The sequence below is a fragment of the Cyrtonyx montezumae genome, unplaced genomic scaffold (assembly GCF_038088225.1).
Source record: "Cyrtonyx montezumae isolate F1298 unplaced genomic scaffold, pur_monq_1.0 scaffold_5, whole genome shotgun sequence".
Classification (NCBI taxonomy): Eukaryota; Metazoa; Chordata; class Aves; order Galliformes; family Odontophoridae; genus Cyrtonyx; species Cyrtonyx montezumae.
In genome coordinates this window covers 19,702,157-19,721,709 of record NW_027072056.1, presented here as the reverse complement: position 1 = coordinate 19,721,709, position 19,553 = coordinate 19,702,157, and positions in this window count along the sequence as shown.

Here is a 19,553-nt window from a genome sequence, read left to right as displayed (position 1 = left end):
ATTTGTCAGTAGATTTATTTGTAGTGCCCTGAGAAGTAGCTTTAGGACTAGTTAATTTGGGCTCCCTTAGCCTTGATAACAATTACTTAAAATATGCTTCCTTCAATGAATGAGAATAGAGATTACATTATGACAGTTCCCTGACAAGTGACTTCAAAAAAGCAACAGAGAAGGCTATTTTTCAGGAAGACCATTAACCAGCTGGCAGCTCATTTTCCACCCTCCTTCGTTGCAAGCATGATAATCTGAAAAGCATTTGAGAAAGATGGATCAAAGTCTGCTAATTCCATATAATGGGTCTTGATGACTCAATAAGCAGAGGTTTTTCCAAGTGGGAGACATGTTTTATCTTTGTATCTCCTTCAGTGCTGTGAAGTCCAGCTTATTATTTAAAGTCACTTTTTGAACTTTTTTTAAATGACTTGGAGTTTATGTATTTTACATGTTTGCATTTGACACAAATGTGTAGAAGCCAGCATATGTCAATAGAGGGGAATCAGTGAGCCTTTGTGTGAGATGCAGTTGTATGGCAGAAATGCTGCTGATGAGTTATCCTGCTGTTGCCCTAATCCTGCACAAGCATGAACTCAGTTTTGCCTAACACTGATGGTAGAGGAACGGAAGATCACATTCTTCATTTCATTCCTCTTTTTAGCATTTACCTTACAGGTTATTGCGTTGCTTTCAATGTGTGGGAAAACACATTTATACCTGTGTTACAGGTAAGATCCAAGATACAAAGGTAGTACTTGCAACTCCCCCTGTGCTACTGGTGCTCCTTTTGTCTTCCCTTAGGGTCCTGTGCCTGGGATCTCAGAGGGTAACTGATTTGAGTCTGATAAAGGTGTGCAAAGGACTAGATCTTATTTCCTTCCCCTGGAGGATAGGGGAGAGGTCATGGTGATTTGCACTACTTTGTTTTGCTCCAGTGCACAACTGGATGCTCCAGTACTCTGCTGGGAAACACATAAGATTCAGGACAGTTCTCTGGTCCTTCTGCTTGACTGCAGCCCAAGTGAGTTGTTCCACAGAGAACAATGGTGCCAGAGCAGAGTATAAGCCCTGTGCTGAATGACCAGCATGTAAAGTTTGTCCAATGTCCTGGGGCCAGCCAGGAAGAGAAGAATCAGCTGGTTTGGTATGTGGGTTAGGATCTTTGCCTTTTTTAACTCCTGCAGTATCTTTCTAAGGCTGAAAATGGGACTGATACGGTGCTGTAAATTGCAGGTAATAAAGCGAGAGGGAGAGTGATATGCAGCTATCCACTGTGCCCCAAGCTGCCATCCGAATCACTGAATCACTTCTTGGGCCAAAGTGTCAGTGGGTGTATGTGGCAGGAGAATCCAGTGAACAAGCAAAGCATTTAAAAACAAGTCAACAAATATGAAGCATTTGAGAGCAGCAGCTGTTTTTCCCTCAGCTATCTAACATGATTTCCATAATCATAAAGAAATATTTAATTTTGTTTGCTTAAGCCAACCAGTGTTTTGCTGTGAGCATTAATCATTTGGTGTCACACAATAGCACACTAAATGTCACACATTGAATCACATCTTTTGTAACACCATTATGAATGTTCTGGATGAATTCCACAGCTGTAGAAATAAGTGCTTCATGCATTGCTAGCTATAGAGCAAGCACAGTCTTGCTGCTTTTTTGGGGGGTTTTGTTTTGTTTTGCATTCAGTACATCTACAAAACAGGAAAGGCAGCATACAAAGAATACTGCTGAAGCTCAGCTGCTGGTCTTCCACAGTCTGACTGCAAAAACTTAGAGGTCTGAAAGGATAAAAAGGTACAATAAGATGTGTTTGCCTTAAACTGCAGCTCCACCACATCGTGTGTCTTGCTGAAGACAGAGCCCTCTCTTTTCCTCAGGGCAAGCTAAGGAGAAAAGAAACTTTCTCACCATTTGGTGAGGCTGGCACTCACACCTGCATAGCAGCAGGTACAAATGCATATCCGAAGGACAAAGCATCGGAAAATCAGACCAAAGAATGCTTATGTGCCTCTGCTGCTGAAAGAAGGTAGCATAGCCCTCAGGACGTGCATATTTTCCTTCCGTTCCAAATTTCTTGCACCTTTGTGAAGTGTTTATGACAATGTGATACTAGAAGCGTGTTCTGACTTTTACCAGCAACATGTTTTCATTGAATTTCATTTATTTTGGCAGGATATGTCCATTTCTAGATAGAATATCTCCATGTTCTTCCAATAGAAGAAGCACTAAGGGAAATAGTGCCTTTTCTCCTTGCTTCTATCACAAGGCTCCCATTTTTTCAAGCTGAAAGCAATTGGGAACAAATTATTTATGTTTCCTGAGAAAAGTTGTGTGAATGATGCATCTTCAACAAAAATGGAAGGGGGTTCTCAGAGTGCTTCACTCTTCTTTTCTCTATGATTGTTGGAGGCTCTGTTTTCAACTAGCAAACATCTTTACATCCTGCAAGGATAATGAATAGCAAGGCTGTCAATTGAAGTGTATTTTTTTTAAAGATAAGATAGGAAAAGAATACAGATTAATAAAATCAGAGATATCAGGAACAAGTTCTGCCTGTGCATACCCGTTCATAGATCTCAGTTCTGTTGCTACAAAGACATATCTCTGAATTTTAAACAGTCAAATTATTTATGCCACTGAACTACATTGCTTTTCTGTTCTTTCAGTCTGTTCTTCACATATGTATTGCTAGGTGGTTGTTTGCATCTCATCCCACAAACAGTAACATGAATGAGAACTGTAGTACTGAAGAAAATACTGTTATTGAAACGAAAGGAGGGATGGGTCTGTGAAAGAGATCAGGTATGTGTTAAAGTACATTTCCTCTGCAATTCAGTGATGTTTGTATTTACATATCTGTAGATATGCACATATAGAATGGATTGGCTGTGCAGGTGGAGTTCTGTAGTCTGTGCATGCATGCACAGAACTAAACATATTCACTGTATGTATAAAACAGATGTTCATGGCAGGCAGGAATTACTGGGGAGGAAGGGAGGGAAAGGTGCAAAAATCAGGCTGGGTAGTATGAACAGCTTGGGAGCCACTGGCATTGATGATGCCAGACTGAATAAGTCAGATGTGTTATGAGTAATATTCCCATTCTATATTTAACAAGATCATGTCTATTTATCCTAAGTGTTTAACACATGATAACTTCATATACCCAGTTTTATAAAGAAGTCGTTTAGTGACTCCTCTAAGTATTTCCAGTATTACCTGTGATCTGTGTTCTGTGACGTTTTTGATGAGTGAAGTAAAACAATTTTTTCATTTTAATTCGAGTGATCAATTCTCCACAAAAAGCAAATGTAAAAAAAACCAAGACCAACAACAACAAAAACCATAACTCTTCAGCAATTGGCAGCAGTAACATAAATAAATACAACAATTTATGGAGGCTTTGTGGCATCTGCAATGAAGGAAGTTAGGCAGGAGAATAACCAGAGACGCTGCTTAAAGTGACAATGTGCAAAAGGAAGCTTACAAGAGTGCAACAGGAAATTGCTTATCAAAATTAATTTAGAATGATTTTCATATGATTAAAATTACCTGATGAAAGTCCCATTCAGTAAACTTAGGAGGCGCTTAATGAATGTTGTATTCCATATTAACAATTAACATGTGAAAAGGAGAAAGGTGAGGTTCCTGACAGAGATGTGGATGGAGACAACTGTCCTGCTCTTATCAGAGTTTTCATCTCTGGGTGACTTCATCATATGTCTGATATCGTTTTGTCAGCTTTGGATATGATGTTTCAATTTGTGAGAATGAGATGGAAATAGCATTTGGACAAGTCAAGGCTGACAGAAAGCTCATTAAAATGGATGGTATTTGCCTATTTATTTCAATAAGCTCTAAACTATGGCCTCCATAAAAGAGTCCTTGGTTCAGTCTCTTGTAAAAAAATCTGACAGATACTATTTTTTTGTTTTCCCTGTATGCACATGCAGGTTTGACTCTACCTCCGCTGAATTCAGCGGCAATACTTTTAGGGGCTAAAAGGTTGATCATATGCTTATGTACACCTGTGGGTTAGGGATGAAATGACTTTGTTCATTATAAAAAGCTGTGTTTTGAGGTGAAAGTGGAAATATACCTTCTCTCAGTGAGAAATATAATGAGAGAAATCGTTATGCTTAAACGAAGTATTGCATGCCACTGACTTCACTCGGGGTCTGATTTTGTTTCCTCTTTCATAAAGTTGCCAAATGCAAAAGGAGGCAAGAAAGTTCTGAGAAGAAAAATATATATATACATCTCAACACGTTACTTAGACATGATCTTTCTTTAATGTCAGAAAAAGTCAACTTCATCCAGAAGTTTTTGACTGACGGTTTATGAGTGAAGTCCAATTCCCCTAAAGTCTCCCCTAAAACCAAATAAAAATGCCATTCTTCATTCCATAAGCATGTCTTTCTATGATCCAAAAGCCATAAAATGAGGGAGAAAACTCAATCTTTCTGCCAGATGTTGTCACTGTGGCTTACAAGCTCTTTGTTTTTCCAGAAGAGAGGACCAAGTTTCAGTAGTGTTGCTTGGTTACAGCCTCTCCAACTCTCTTGGAATTCATGGCTTTATAACACCTTAGAAAAACAGGCACATATTGTTTTCACTTCAATTATTTATGCAGTTAGTTGTTGATTCCTTTCTGTCCAGTAACCCCGATGAAACATTTCACTAGCTGTGCTTCTCCCATTCGAGGCTTTATTTTGCTTTTCTTGGCTTTTCCCTGTAAGTGCTCTCCAAGTTATCACTGGGAGTGAAACAGTTTGCTGGAATCCCAAGTGGGCAGGACAAAAAGAAACTTGTTGCCTAGGTAACCCGACGAAATAACCAGATAGTTTATTCAAGTATGCCTGCTTATGTGCAGCAGCACAGATGAGCATACATACATTTAATATTATTTTCCCTTTCTAGTGCTTCCTACGAGCATCCATTCAGATTATACTAATTAAAGGTTCAAAGAAATTCCCTCAAAGTGACTCATCCAGCACGAATACCATAGATTCCTGGACATAGTCAGGCCAGGAAAGATCAGTAATAGAAATTTAACTTTCTACCGTATGTATAATAGTATTAAACTTTTAGATCCGATTTTGCTGGTGAATCACAACACTAAGTAAATTAAGAGATTTATGTGAAATCATGTCTAGGAAGTGGTGTGGTACCCCTCCATCAAAAATGTTATAATGAAGCAATGTCACTTAAGTAAATTCTGTACAGACTATTAACGTAATTTCAGATCAGAAAAAGTCAGCAGTTTAAGTGCCCGGGCTTTAAAGCCAGGTGGCTCCTCTGGTCTGATCTTAAGGAAATTGGTCTCTGTGATCATGCATCGATGCTGATCCATTGCATAAGCAGAATTTTTGCTGTTGTTTACCACAGTGCCAGGATTTCATAGTCTGAGCGTTTCAGTTACTGCTGTATGAAAGCAAGTAGGATGATCTTATTGCTTTTCCCTGACTCTTTGTCTGTCTGCTCCGTTCAATTAGACTACAAACTCACTGGAGCAAACTCTGTTTGCTGCCTTCTGTGGCACCCAGCACAACAAGGCTTCTCGTGGCCTACAGCAGCCATGATAATTTTGAGTTGTTTCTGTCATTAATCAGGTCTCAGGAGGGGACAGGTTCTGAGCAGCTCATACATATTTCAGCAGAGCACCAGCTGGATCTGTAGGACATGCAGAGAGGAGTCTGATCAGTCACGTGCAGGTAGGAGAGACGTGTGGCTGCACGCTGTGTGTTTGCCCCACTCAGCCACTTTAAGAACAAAATTACTGTCAGAGTTGGACAAAGTGGGAAAAGCTATGTCTTTCTTGCAGGGATGTGCGTTTCTAGGCAGAAGTTCATTTTTATGCACAGGTTGTAGGGATCTGTAAAAAGCAGTGTTTACGATGGAAGTGCTGACACCAACTTACATGTGTCATTTCAGTGAAATAGCACAGCTATTTTTCCTATGCTTTGTGAGGAAAGCATTTGCCATAGAAGTTCTAAATCCCATTAGAGTGTGATGTGGACTAATGCCTTTCATTTTATAGAGAGAGAAAAAATGTTAAGTAAGGAGGCCCCAAATTACTGTCTTGTTTAATTTAAAAATGAAATATTAATTTCTATTCTGGGCAGGTAGAGAAAAGATGTGCTTAAAGTGACCTGAGGCAACTCTCCATATCCTGTCCCCTGCCCACCCTATAGTAAACTGCCTACAATCTAAATCTTTAGTGAAACCTGTGTGGAATGGTTATTTTGTTAAATTGTGGATAATTAATTGACAATCTAATGTTTGGGAACTTTATAATGACAAAAGAGAAGAGGAAAGAGAGTTCTGAAGGAAAAGGAGAACAGGAGGTATGTTTTCTGTGGAGGAAATTGCAAGGTGGGAAGGCAGCCATAGAGGTCTGTGATTATACGGTATTTCCTGTTGAATATCCATGGGCGAAGGAGTTTACTGTGTAATTTTTTTCACATTGATCCTGGTCTATTTATCTCCTCTCCTTGCAGTAGGATGGCTAGGAGCTCAAGTGAGGAAAAAGCTATGTCTGCAGTGTGGGAAATGCACTTGCAGATCAATAGGGCATGATGGACTGCTCTATTACAACCTTATACCGCACAGCAGTGAAACTTGGTTCCTGTAACCACTGTTAGAGTCAAAAAGCCATCAGTAAACTTCAGCAGGGACTAGTCAACGTCCATAACAATACTGAGCTGCTGCAATTCCATCAGTGGCACGCTGCAAGCATCTCCTCTTGGCCTGTGGGAACCAAAGGGACATTATATCAAACACGTTTCAAGTTGAATAGCTTCGCTCAACTTATTCAAAGGACCTGTAGCTTTAAAGCTTTAATGAAAACATAATATAAAAATAAACCCAGCACTGATCTGCAAGTTCCCCTAAGGAGAAGTGTTTCGTTTTCATTCTCAGACGCAGACTCAACTCAAAGAAGGTAGCGTTGGAAGATGGTGTATAAAAAGGCCAAGCGTGTTCAAGTGGTGCGAAGGCATTCATCGGTGAGGAGAGATGCTCATAAAGACCTTTAAGGAATGTCACATAAAGTGTGAGACTCTCTAAGTAGCTATTTTGTTTTCATCCAGAGTTCTTGCATTGCTTAACTGTGGGACAGCTGTGAGTGAAGGAGGGGACCATTTATGCAAAGGCAAGCTAATGGGCAAAAATGTGAAGGTGATTCAGACAGGTGAAATTGTGGAGTGAGCATCCCTGAGATTCAGCTGGATGGTGATGTGACAGGGATCCCCTGCTGCTTTCAGCCTCCTTCTGGAAAGGCAGACGGCTCAGTGACAGCCACGAGATCAGTACAGGAGTTTGTTTGGTGTGCTTAAGAGATCGGTAACAACTGCTCCTAACGTGACTGCGTTGCGAGGTGACAGTGTTTCCCTGGAGACATTGAATCCATACGGCCCCAACCCGGACCCCAGCAGGGCACCAATCCTCAGAGGGTGCTGAACTGCCACCTGTGCAGGGGAAAAGATGGGAAGATAAGCACTGGCTGTGCACAAACGGCCTCATGCGAGATGCAAGGACTTTATGCAGCAGCAAGACATGTCGGAAAGGTAGGAGGGTGAAAGAAGAGAAGTGACTGCAGCCATTGCACGGCTGCCTTGACATGCTTTGACAAGAAAGGTAGTGTTACAGGATTGAGTGTCTTTTTTAAAACGTACCAACCTGCATTGCTGATGGAGATTGTTGTGCAGTGAAAACAGGAAAAAAAAATGTTTTTCTTTTTCTTCCCTTGGTTTCATTGTATGATTCCTGAAAGAGAAGGTGTCTTGACAAAAAGGTGTGATTTGTTATAAAAATGTGCAAAAGGCATGCTGAGTTGTGTTTGTGGGGCAAGTTAGATCCACGGTGAGCTGCATGGAACCTTAGTTAATTTACCAGGTATGTAGAATTACATGGATAAGAACTAATTATGTTAATTGCATCTTTTTAGGGGGCAATTTTGTGATGTGTAAAGCAGGATAATTGGTGATACAGTGAGCAGCATTGTAACCGTAACTCACAGGTGTGTTTGTCACTAAATTATGCTCAAACAAACTGCTTCAAAGTGCTGGATAAAGTCTTATAACACCTATAAAAATAATTGAAGGGCAGTAGAGCATAAAAACACAATGTCCAAGTCCTATACTATTCTAAATTCAAAGGATTCTTTTAATAAGTCTTTGCATACAAGCAACACCTGCTACGTAGCAGTAAATTCTGTGCCTTTTGAACAGAGCTCAGCCTGAATTCAGAGTTTCTTGGCTTTTAAAAGCCTGCACAAATTGCATTTGTGAGTTAACCCTACAATTCAATTCTGTTGATCAGCTTCGGCACGTGCAATTGACTGAGACAACATAAATAACTGGGTGTTTGTATCATGCAGGCAGTGAGATACACGTTCCAGTGGATGGACAGTTCCATCACCAGCTCTCTCAGAGACTCTGCAAAATCAGTGAATTCTTTGCTTTCTGAGGGTTTATCACCCTTTCCTTACATTCTTCTTCTGAAACATGATCTTAGAATCGAGCAGATTTCACTCCTTCACAGTGATCCATGTTTTTCCCTTCCACAGTAGTAGAATGAGAAGGCCTTGGAGCACTGTGCTGTTGCATAACAACGTGAGCAGACTTATTCCGAGTGCACCACACAGGAACACAGCACCTTTCCATCTTGTGTCTTCTGGCTGAGCTAGAAATCTAGCTGTATCCATCACCAGATGTGTTCCTACTCTGGATGTCTGCAAGAACGATACCAACAGCCCTATTTCTTCTTCCCAAGTCTTGCAGACCCAGTGTATCAAGAGCATTGCGGATTTACATGGAAAGTAGTCATGGTTTGGTAGTAAGCTAAGCCTCCATGAGGCACCTTTCCCAAAACTGCTCCAATCACCAGGACAGAAGCCTTCCAAATCCCAGTTGCTAGACTTTCCTCATAGCTTACCTCAGCCCTGCTTCTCACCCACTGAGCTTTCCAGTTGCAGTTTTCCATGAGGCGAAGCTGAACATGTGCTGGAGTGTCTAGAATGTTTCTATATCAAGCTGCCAGTTAAATCAGGAGAAAAGCCTTTTGACTGTAAGTTCTTTCTTAAAGACCAATTACCTGAAATAATACATAGGAGAGATCGTTTTCACTCAGAATGTCTTTCACCAGTGTATCTTCAGAAGTGGCACAGCTATAGCTCATCAGAGTATTCCATGAACCTTTAATATATCCTACGCTTTAAGTCAACCACATTACAAAAATCACAGCATTTTGTTACCTATGAAAAATTTGCTAAGACTTCAGCAGGGGTGAAGCAAACCCATTTCACTGACATGACTGACACCGACACCTTGATATCTGGGACTTTCATTAGTGAAGATTTTTCCCTTCAGTTTCTTAAGTTTAGTTTTGAAGTTTCATCTCCAAGCATCTTTTATGGGATTCTTAAAATATAGCTAAGTATCTGCTTAAGAGACATCATTGAGGCCTCCCCACAGATCCCAAGAAGAGAGAGAATGGAGGAAGGTTATTGCCACAGAGGGTTTCCATTACTGAAATTAATTCCTCTCTCGTAAGAATTTAGATCTGTGATTTATGATAAGCACCAGTTTCTCACTGCAGGCAAAGTGAGAGGAAATGACTCAGCCTGGACAGACATCATGAATCTCATTTTTTTTCCCCCTAATGCTTGACATAATCTGGTGTGCTGCTCCCAGAAGTGTCATTGGAGATTCATATCCAGCCAAAGGGCCTCACAATCAAGGCAGAAAATTTTGTTACTTTCATGTATTGTGTGATCTGTAATTGTTTGGAATTGCATCCTGCCTCATTCATTGCAATTTCTTTTACATCAATTTTACAGCAAAATGGACAGGAAAACAAAGAAAAAGAGTGAAAAGCAGTGTTGCACTTGCTCTGTCCAAAAGATCCTCTGACAAAATGTTAGGGTCCATCTGGTGCTTATTAAACTCAGTTTTGAAATGAAAAATGCTTCCTTCTGCCACTCTTTCCAGTGAAAATCTCACTGCCCACCTGACTTGAGGAGTGTTATCTATCACATATTGATTCTGGGATGTTATGTTTTATTCTCTATCACTGATACAGAATTTGGCGAGTGGGCTTCTGCCAAAATACCAGAATAGAAATCATCCAGCTAAGATGTTTTCACCCAAATTTCCAGTGACCAGCAGTGCGTACGCATGTCTTGACAGTGTCTGGGTGAGAGGAAGGCTTTGGAAAGCCCTGTGATTCTCAACACTTACTTCAGTGCATCCTAATTTATTTATTTTTTTCCCCCGAGGACTTTGAAGAACAACAGAACTTTTCCTTGAGTAAAAAAAAGTATTTTTCTGTATTTCTCTGATGTGACTTCAGTGAAGTGGAAGCAAAGCAAATATCAAGGCAGCACGAAGCAAGAGCTCCCAGTGTATTTTTTAATTTCTGTGCTTCCCACATTCACCAACCGTAAATCCTCTTTTCACAGGGTTGCTGAGTGTGGGAATCCCTGCTGGCCTGTAGTCTGTTTGTCTCAGGATGATCTCTAAGAAGTGCCGAAGTACAGAGCTGCTCTTTTCAGAAATGCTGAGCATGCTCCGCTTCTTCTGAGTCGCCTGTGGTTTATTGTGGCTGCCCTGATGGCATTAACAGGCAAACAACAACACAGTGAAGCCATAAAACAAGAAGGGAGGCATAATTCCATATGTCAGTGCTGTGCTCTGCAGTCAGCATGCACTTCCAGGCAAGAAGTAATGTTTGGTTTTGATAATGTTGCAAAAAGGCAAAACAGCCGAGGAGGTCAACGCAGTGAGAAGCTGCATGATTGTTTTCCAATGAGGCTGTACTCCTGAGTTTTAACCAGCACAGTGTTGAGCCTGTCTCTTACACTCAATATGAAACTGCCAGTATCATCCTGACTAGCCTGTTTTAAAGACACATTTTTATTCTCCATTTCTGCTCCTGACTATAATTGTTTTAATGATGCTTTCTGACAGCTGATGCTTTTAGACAAGCTCTCGCTGAGCTGGTGCAGTAAAAGTCAAATTGCAGTGCTGTATGCACACACTTACCAAGTTAAAGTTATTTTTCTCAAGCATTCCATGGTAAATTTCTAAATTGCAGCTGCTAGTTTGCAAATTTCTAAATACCTCTGAAGCACAATTGCAGAAATTACACTGTTTGGAGTGTGTACAATATACTTTTGGAGGTGTTCTTGGGCATGAACTGCCTACAGCACACACACCCTCAAGGCACTGAACAAAGTTGTGCTCTTCTTTGGACCTTTGACGTTCTACTGAACCTTGCTTAGAGAATTAAAATAAGCACACAGCAGAGTTATCTTGTCCTACAACCCAGATCCATGAATGCAGGGCTATGCGGGAGAAAATGGGGTATCGTGATCTTCAAGGTCAATGCTTTTTAACAAACTGCTTCTTTTATGTAAATAAATGGTGTTTGGGTGAGAGGTTTCCTTTAAGGTACTGGGTGGAAGTGCTGTACCTGTGGTTTGACCAGGATCATGAGGCTGTCATCTGCTGCTCCATATGTTCTGTTATTATCAAGCAGTTTCCATTTCTCTGAACAGAACCTGTTACTGCTTTAACATCTCTCCAGTTCTTCAGGTCTGACTACGGGCCATCGAAAATTCTGTGCATCCTATTCAACCTGCTGCTCCATCCTGAGTGACACTCACACCATTCCTCCAGTTTCATCACCAAGCAGAGGATTCATCAGGCAGAGCTGTGACTCAGGGCTATCTTCCCCAGTAAGTGTTTGCCTTACCAGTCTGACTCTAGATGAGAGGCACTGACACAGAGTGACTAAGGCTGAAATCTCTCCTTCAGCTTTGAACGTGTTTTGTTTTGCACCCCTTTATCTCCCAAAGCTGGATCAGATCACAGGACAATATGCTGTGGTGTCAGCAGTGTCAGGGACTTGACTCAATGGCCCAGGAAGCATTTGAGCACTGTGCAATGAACATGTGTGTGATAATTCTTGAGGAGGCTGTGTGTTATTTGCTATAAAATGTCACAGCAAGTGCTGCTCTGCAAGGTAACGTAATCTGAGTGCAGTATTTGAGGCAATGCATGCAAGTAACTGTGAATCCAGAAAGGGCTGTGGGAAACTACAGCTGAAATGGGAATCTCTGCAGCACTACCAGCTGCTGGATGTGTGTGTAGCTCTGCTGTAACTGGAGGGAGCATGCCCTGAACCTCATGTTCTCGAACACTGCAGCAGGTTTTCTGTGTTTAGATTTAATGTGTCATTTTCTTTCAGGGTATTTTTAATGTAAAATAGTCTATAAATATGATCTCATGTGTATGCATACAGAAATTCATGCCATTGTATCCTCATTACCACATGTCTGTTTGCTGTTCACCAGATGGCACTAAGGCAGAAGACACCGAAACCACGTCTGAATATTTTTGCTCGTGTAATAAGGCTAAAAATGTAAGAAAATACAATGCCGAGAACTGGAAAATTTACTGATTCATTTATTTCTTTGTTTTGCTTTTTTTAAGCTTCCTTCTGATCCCTTCAAGTATCTCAGCTGGTATGACATAGAGGAACATGATGTTCGAGGCAGTCAGCTTCATTGTCCCCGAGTGAGAGAAGGTAAAGAGCAAAATGACATGCTTAGGCTGAAGCCTCATCTCTATTCTAACAGCGAGCTGTTAAATGTTAGAGATGAAATCATGGGGTTTACCACTGTCTTGAAAACAGACAGGATCTCAGCCCATATTGTACATCTTTGCTGTTCCTAATTGTTAGAAAAATAAACTTTGTATTTTTGAAAACAGGAAAGAAAAGTCACAACTCTTAATTTAAAAACGTTTAGCATTGTGGTGTTTCTGATTACCTCTCATAAAAGCTCGTTAACATTTAAATGCTGTTCAGAGCACTAAAAGCATACGCCAGACTCGAAACCAAGAGTGAAATCCAGTCCTGCAAACAGTGACACCTTTTATTCTAAGGCTGAGATGGCCCAATTACAATTGAAAGGTGTAATCAAGAGTGAGGAATGAAAGGTGAATTTTAAAATCCAGTGTTTGCATGTTCAGTGCAAGATGAGCATTAGCTGTAAGCGTGTCAGTAGACCCATTGATTTTTTGTCTTCAGTAACACAAATTTGTTTCTGATAAGGTTATGAAGCGTAATCCTTTCTCTGCACAACTGAAGTACATCCCTGTTATATAATCTCACTTGAAACATGCAAACGAATGCATAGCATGTTTTAGACATCAGATGCCTGTCCTGTGCATGACCATTTAGAAGAAGCTTTTATTCTGAGCTCTTGAATAAATGTCAGGTACTAGCCATGTATTAGATCATCACGTTGCTTGCTGAGTAATGGGCCCAGAAATGGCAGAACATCTTCACATTCATTTACTTCATGGAAGCCTGGAAACATATGCACCTATAATCTCTAGATATATTCCTATCTTTTAGATATAATTCCCAGGTATATATGTAATCATAAATGCTGTTTCCTTATCACATCCACTGTTGTAAATCTTCTCTTTCTGAGCAGGGCCCTCGGAAGAAGAATTATTTTTCAGAGGAGAAGAACATACCTTGAAAAAAAGAAAACAAGTAACTGACACAGAGAAGTGGCAAAAGAGACTGCAAGAGAACTGGGAAAACTGTGCTGTAAAACTTCCTCATTCATTCTTTGCACTGTGGTAGTAAATAAGCCAGAGAAGTAATGCACTGGTTGCTCCTTACAGTTAGTTGGTTTAAAGCTCGGGTTGGCACCACAGCAATTTAAACCAGAAGGTTTCTGCAAACTGGAAGAAACACTGGAGTATACCATAGTTTGAGTTTTTGAACCAGGTCAAAGAGTAAAGCTCTGATGATAATGCTCCATTTGTGCTCAGGCATATAACAGCTAGTGAAATCCTTTGCCTTCACAGCCCCAAAAAACTGATGAGTGAACAGCTAAAAAATGGAGTGGTTTCATTTCAGCTCATCCTCTCTATCCTCGCACCAGTCTGAGCAGTTATTCTGTCTGGAGATGCTACATTATTTCTGGCTCTCATCAGCAGTAACTTATAGCCTCTCTGAGTTCAAGGAAGAAGCCATATAGGAAACTTACTTTGCACAGTGTTCTGATTCATGTCTCTCCCTGTGCACAAACACATGATGGAGAATATTAACGTTCAGCTGATACAGGGCATTGTTTTCCAGATGAGATTATATGTTGAACCTATAAGCCACGATCACGTAGTTGTGTTTTTTCCACTCAGAGCACACACACATACCCAGTCATAGAGAAAAGAGGCACCTGGAAGAAAGGTTCAGATGCCTAAGAGGGGGTTTCAGGCATAAAATACTATGTGGGAGAAAGTATAGAAATAACAAGGTAAAGAAAGTAGAAGATTATGGAGAAGGCTTTTGGAGAGGGGGTGGAGAACATGAGTATGGAGAGAGATGGGGACTGCTGCCTGGCAAAGCTCCAACCTTTTCCGTCATCCCACTTCAGGTGACTCTGACTTTCATAGCATTGTGAAGCGTGCTGCTATGATTCAAAGAGAAATTTGGCACGGCCATTTGGTTTTAATTGGTGGAAGAGCAGCATGATAAAAGAGATTCACCTTTTAAGTAATTCTGACATTAGAAAGATTTCCTATAGCTATAAGAATGCAACGAGAAAGTATATCATTTATATTATTTTTTCCCTCTCTAGGAGCTGAACCTCTCATTTCAGGACCTGGGCGATTTTTACCAGGTGGAAAACTTCAGAAGGATTCTCCAAAGATTGATACGAGTGGAAAAGCTCTGGTTGGTGGACAATTCTTTGACAGACCTAAGTGCCATAAGGTTGCCAAGGTAGACAAAATGTCCTGCTCATGTTTTGTTTTGCTTTGTTTTGTTTGATATATTATAGAAATCAAAACTGTTATTTACCTAAGTACTGGCTAGAGCAAACCTTTGAAAACCGGCAAAATATGATATTTTGGGGATTACTATATAGGGAAACTATCACCATATTTCTATTCTAAGTTCATGCTATGCCCAAGTTGAAGATAGTCAGTAAAAGGTGATGTCTGCTTTATTCCTGGTGGATTATTCATGAGTCTTACTGAGTTTGGTGATATTTTTGTTAAAAGAGAACTTGTTGAACAGTGAAAGAATGTGTGTGAAGATACAGTGAGGCCAGGTGTTATTGTTAGAACTATTTTACAATGCATCCATTGCTACTCTGATGTTTTGTGCCTCAGAATACTGAATAACAGAATGCTGAAAGTTATAATACAGAGAATAGGAATAGTGATGTATCTTTTGTAAAATATAATGAAAGCTGAGAGTGTAAAGTATGGGGATTTGATCTTGCAGACCTCGGTTAGCAAAAATAACACAAGTATAAAACAAGGGTGAGAACAGGTCCTTTGGAACAAAATTCTTGTGCCTCTCATTGGAAACTATTAAGATGCCATGACTTCTGGTAGGTGAAGAACCATCCCTGTGTTGACTTACAGGTGTGTACTACGATGGATGTGATCAGTGATGCTTTGTTTTTTTCAGATGCAGAGAACTAAATGTCAGTAAAAACTACTTCACATCCTTCAAACAGCTGCCAAAGTTACCTCAGATTCAGCACCTATCACTGTCTGAAAATAACATTATGACACTGAGTGGAATATCAGACTTGAGACATACTCCACTTGAGTCCCTTATACTCAAGAGGAATCCCTGTGAATTTCAAGAAAGCTACAGGCAACAGTAAGTGTCACCATCTCATGCACACTTGGATGTTCACACCCTTGTTCCATTCTTCCCAATTGATTTTGACTCCAAAACTCAGTTGCTAAAAAGAAAAAATGACACTTAGGATAGAGAGGGTAATGAAGTGTGTTCTTTACAGACTCCAGAAACGTACACAGTTGGGCATTTTTCCTGACTACAAACATATAATCTAGTCTGCCATCTACAGCTGACAAGGATGATGTTTTTGAGATAAACATGTAAGTGTGTTCAAGAAGTCCTCTCTTCCTAGGAAGGTAAAAAAAGAGAAGGAACGTTTTTAATGAAAGCTTTTCTGAATTTGTACTTCAGTCTAGCAGGCATTCCTCTACCAGTGTGATGGTAATCCTTGTGCTTTTTAAGGATAGACAGGCAGATATCAAAGTCCAAGTTTAAAGTTACATTTAAAATAATGAGTTTCACATTTTATTTACATATCAAAAGATCCAGGGTAAGAAAAGCTGAAGAGCACTTTGGAACAATTATTATCTCCATGCCCCCAATCCTACCAGTGTTTAAGTCAATTAAATGTACATAATTCTGACACGGCTGTCACAGTGTTGGAGGACAGAGAGAATCATTTTCAAGTGCTGATAAAGCCCTGATGTGTGTTGAGTCTGAGCCCTGAAATCCATGCTCACCTCAGAAGGTACAGAGCAAATGGCACAGCATGTGGGTTAAAGAATATTTAACTCAATTTCTATTATTCCTTTGTCTCCTTTTCAGTGTATTCTCCAGTTTGCCAAATCTGAAAATATTGGATGGCATCCCAAAACTGCCAGAGGACATTTCACCCCCAGATCCTAGTTTTCTACCCAGAATGTGCACTGTACTCTAGCACTGTATTTGTGTAGGATCACAGCTGTGCTGGAATCACCGTACTTTAAAGAATCAATAAATGCTGTACATGGAAATTAATATTTTGGGGGGCATTGAATCAGCAATGCTATTTTTTGAACGTGCTCTTGATACCACAATCATCAAGTAAGTTGATAAGTGGAATATAACTAAGACATGACGTGTATGCTGAATGTTGTGGTTTTGCGTATTCAAAATGTTGACTGACTTTCTGGTCAAGGAACTCTGTGTAGAAAAATACCCACAATTATTGACTTGCATTGCATTCACCTAACACATGTTCAAATCAAGACTGCATGTCCATTGTGGGAAATGATGCAGGAATCAACGTCCAGGTTGCAAAGGGAAAAAAACTGAAGAAGCACTGACAAAGTAGGGCGCAAAAGAGGAAAGAAATCTGACAGCTGGTTGCTGGTGTTGTGCAGGAATGTCTTACCACTTAGCAAAGGTTCTTCTACCCAAAGTTACAATGAGGGAGAAGAGATGTGGGAGCACAAAAGGGATTTGTCAGGGCTCCCCAGGATATCTGAATGCAATTATGTGTGAGAGGTGTCTGTCCTTGTCTTTGATTCATTTCCTGCTCAATTTTAGCTCTTCTTCCAGGCAGCTCACGCTGGTGCACAAATAGCCGTGCCCCTAATGGCTCAGGAAGAGAATGACAGTCCTGGAAAATGAAGACAATTAACAGAATTGCCTAATTCCAGAGACAGTCAATAAATTCTCTGCTGTGTATTGGCTTTGGGCCCAGTCTGGTTCAATTACAGAGCGAGGAATAATGAGTGCTCAGCCTCACATGCTCTGAGTGCAATGCCTTGTCTGCAGAAAGGCTGCAGCTCAGTCTGTGTTGGAATGGGGCAGGAGGAACAGCCTGGGAAGGTACAGCTCTCCCACAGCTGCGTGGTCCAACCAGTCAATCCCAGTGACCTAAGATCACACGACTCTGCTTGTGTAACAGTGTCCAGTTCAGTGTACACCCTAATGCTGTGCAAGGAAAGAGGCTGTGGGCTGCTGCCAAGAGGTGTCAGGATGAGGGCTCATCATGATACAGTTTGACAAGCTTTCACAGATCCAAAGAGACACGGTTTACACAGGAACAAGAAGGCATCCAGTGCTTTGAGACAGGCAAAGTAAAAGCAGTGTGTGCTGTGCAAACGGGTCCAGAAGTGCATCTTTCACACAGGGAGGAAAAGAGTAGAAAAGCTGAAAACTTTCCGAGGAGTTGGGCTGCTCTGCTGCCTCAAGCCTAAAGATTAACCCCAAAATAGGATACAGTAATCAACATAAAACCCAACTGCTGTATTTGGAAAGGGAGAAAACGTGATCTGCTCAGCTGAGGAGGAATATGGGAAAGCAGCATCTCCAAAACAGGGAGCAGAGGCACAGAGAAGTTGAAGCGGAGAGGAACATTGTCATTGAGCAGAGAGTCAGCAGCTCCACAGTGCTCTTGTGAGGCTGCAGGAGAGGGGAACAATTTCTCCCAAAGGCAACAGACAGTAGGGAGCATTCAAATCAGTGCTGTTCAAATCCCAAGGAAATCACCTGAGTGCTAAGCCAAGTTTTTCTCTCCTCAGAGTTAAACACGTGGAAGAGGATAGGCCTGGGGGAGTTGCCACTCATACCTTACACCTGTAGTCAGGAATGGGTTGGCTGTCTTCTGGGAGCTCCCTCAGAGCTTTGCTGTCGTGACCTGAGCCCTGGGTAGGTGACAGGCAGAGGAACAGACACTGCTCTGTGATTTCCTGATGAGGAGATGGTTCCTCTCTCACCGTTTTTCCTTACATCATTCGAATTGTTCGAGTTTTGCAATCCCTGAAGAACACAAGATGGTATCTGGGCAGTCTTGCTGATCTTATTTAAAGCACATCCAGGAACAAGAAAGCACTGGTAATGTTGGAGTCACTTGGCTCCAATGAGATGTTCAGTATCAGCCATATCACATGGGAAACTGGGGAGAAAGAGCAATTACGTTCCAGCTGATTGTCTGGACAAAAGCCACGAGGCAGAGGAAGAGTACTGGACACATTTCAACATCTCCAGTCAGCTGGAAACCCCAGCAGCAGGAACCTTTTGAAACTGGCCAAACCACGGATAAATTAATGCACGTTTTAGGCTCTAAATTAGAGTATTACTATCTAACTTTCTTTTTCTGCCAAACTTACACCCAGCTCGGCTTTGACATTTCCTAAGGGGAAGTTCTGAGCCTGCTCTGTATCAGCATCCCAGGCTCGGCACCACTAAGGACAGATTGCACACTGTGGGTCTGCACTTGGCTTGGAAGGATTTGCTGCATCTGCTATGAGGGTAGGAGATTGTTTTGTTACTCTCTTATCTCAAAAGATGGGCTCTTGGCTCAGAGTATGTTGGAGTCACGAGAAAACCTGTCCAAGCCCAAGAGAAGACGAGCCCCCAGCAAACTGAGTTCTCCTCCCTTGTTTTCCATAGTGACGTTATGGAGTGGTCTGATCTAAACCTAACCTATGATTTTGAGAAAACCTGGCAGTAATGGTACAAAAGTAGAGCTGTTATTTTACTCGAGCTTTTCAGATTTCATTTACTGTGATTACACTCTGAAATCTAGAATAATAGCTACCACCTGTGAGCCTAGTATAGAAGTACCACAAAGTCAGCTGCGATCAGCTATTTCTGACTGTTCCCAAAGCTTCAAGCCTGACGTTTCATGAAAATCTAGCAACCTTCACATTCACAAATGTTCAGAAAATTTTGCCTAATGTTTAGCAGGAATGCTTCCTGTGGCTTCAGAGCTGCAGGAGCTCAGCTTTATTTGGTGTGGAAGGAGGGAGGAAAGTGCTTGCTAACCAGGGAGCAGGTTACCAGAAGAGGCACGGTGAGGCTGCTCACTTCTGGGAAACAGAACACCCTCCCGTTTCCCTCGAGGACCTCTTTCTGAAGATCAGTCTGTGTTCATTTGTGTCACCATTTCCTTCCTGACGGATTAAAATCAAATGCCTTCTACT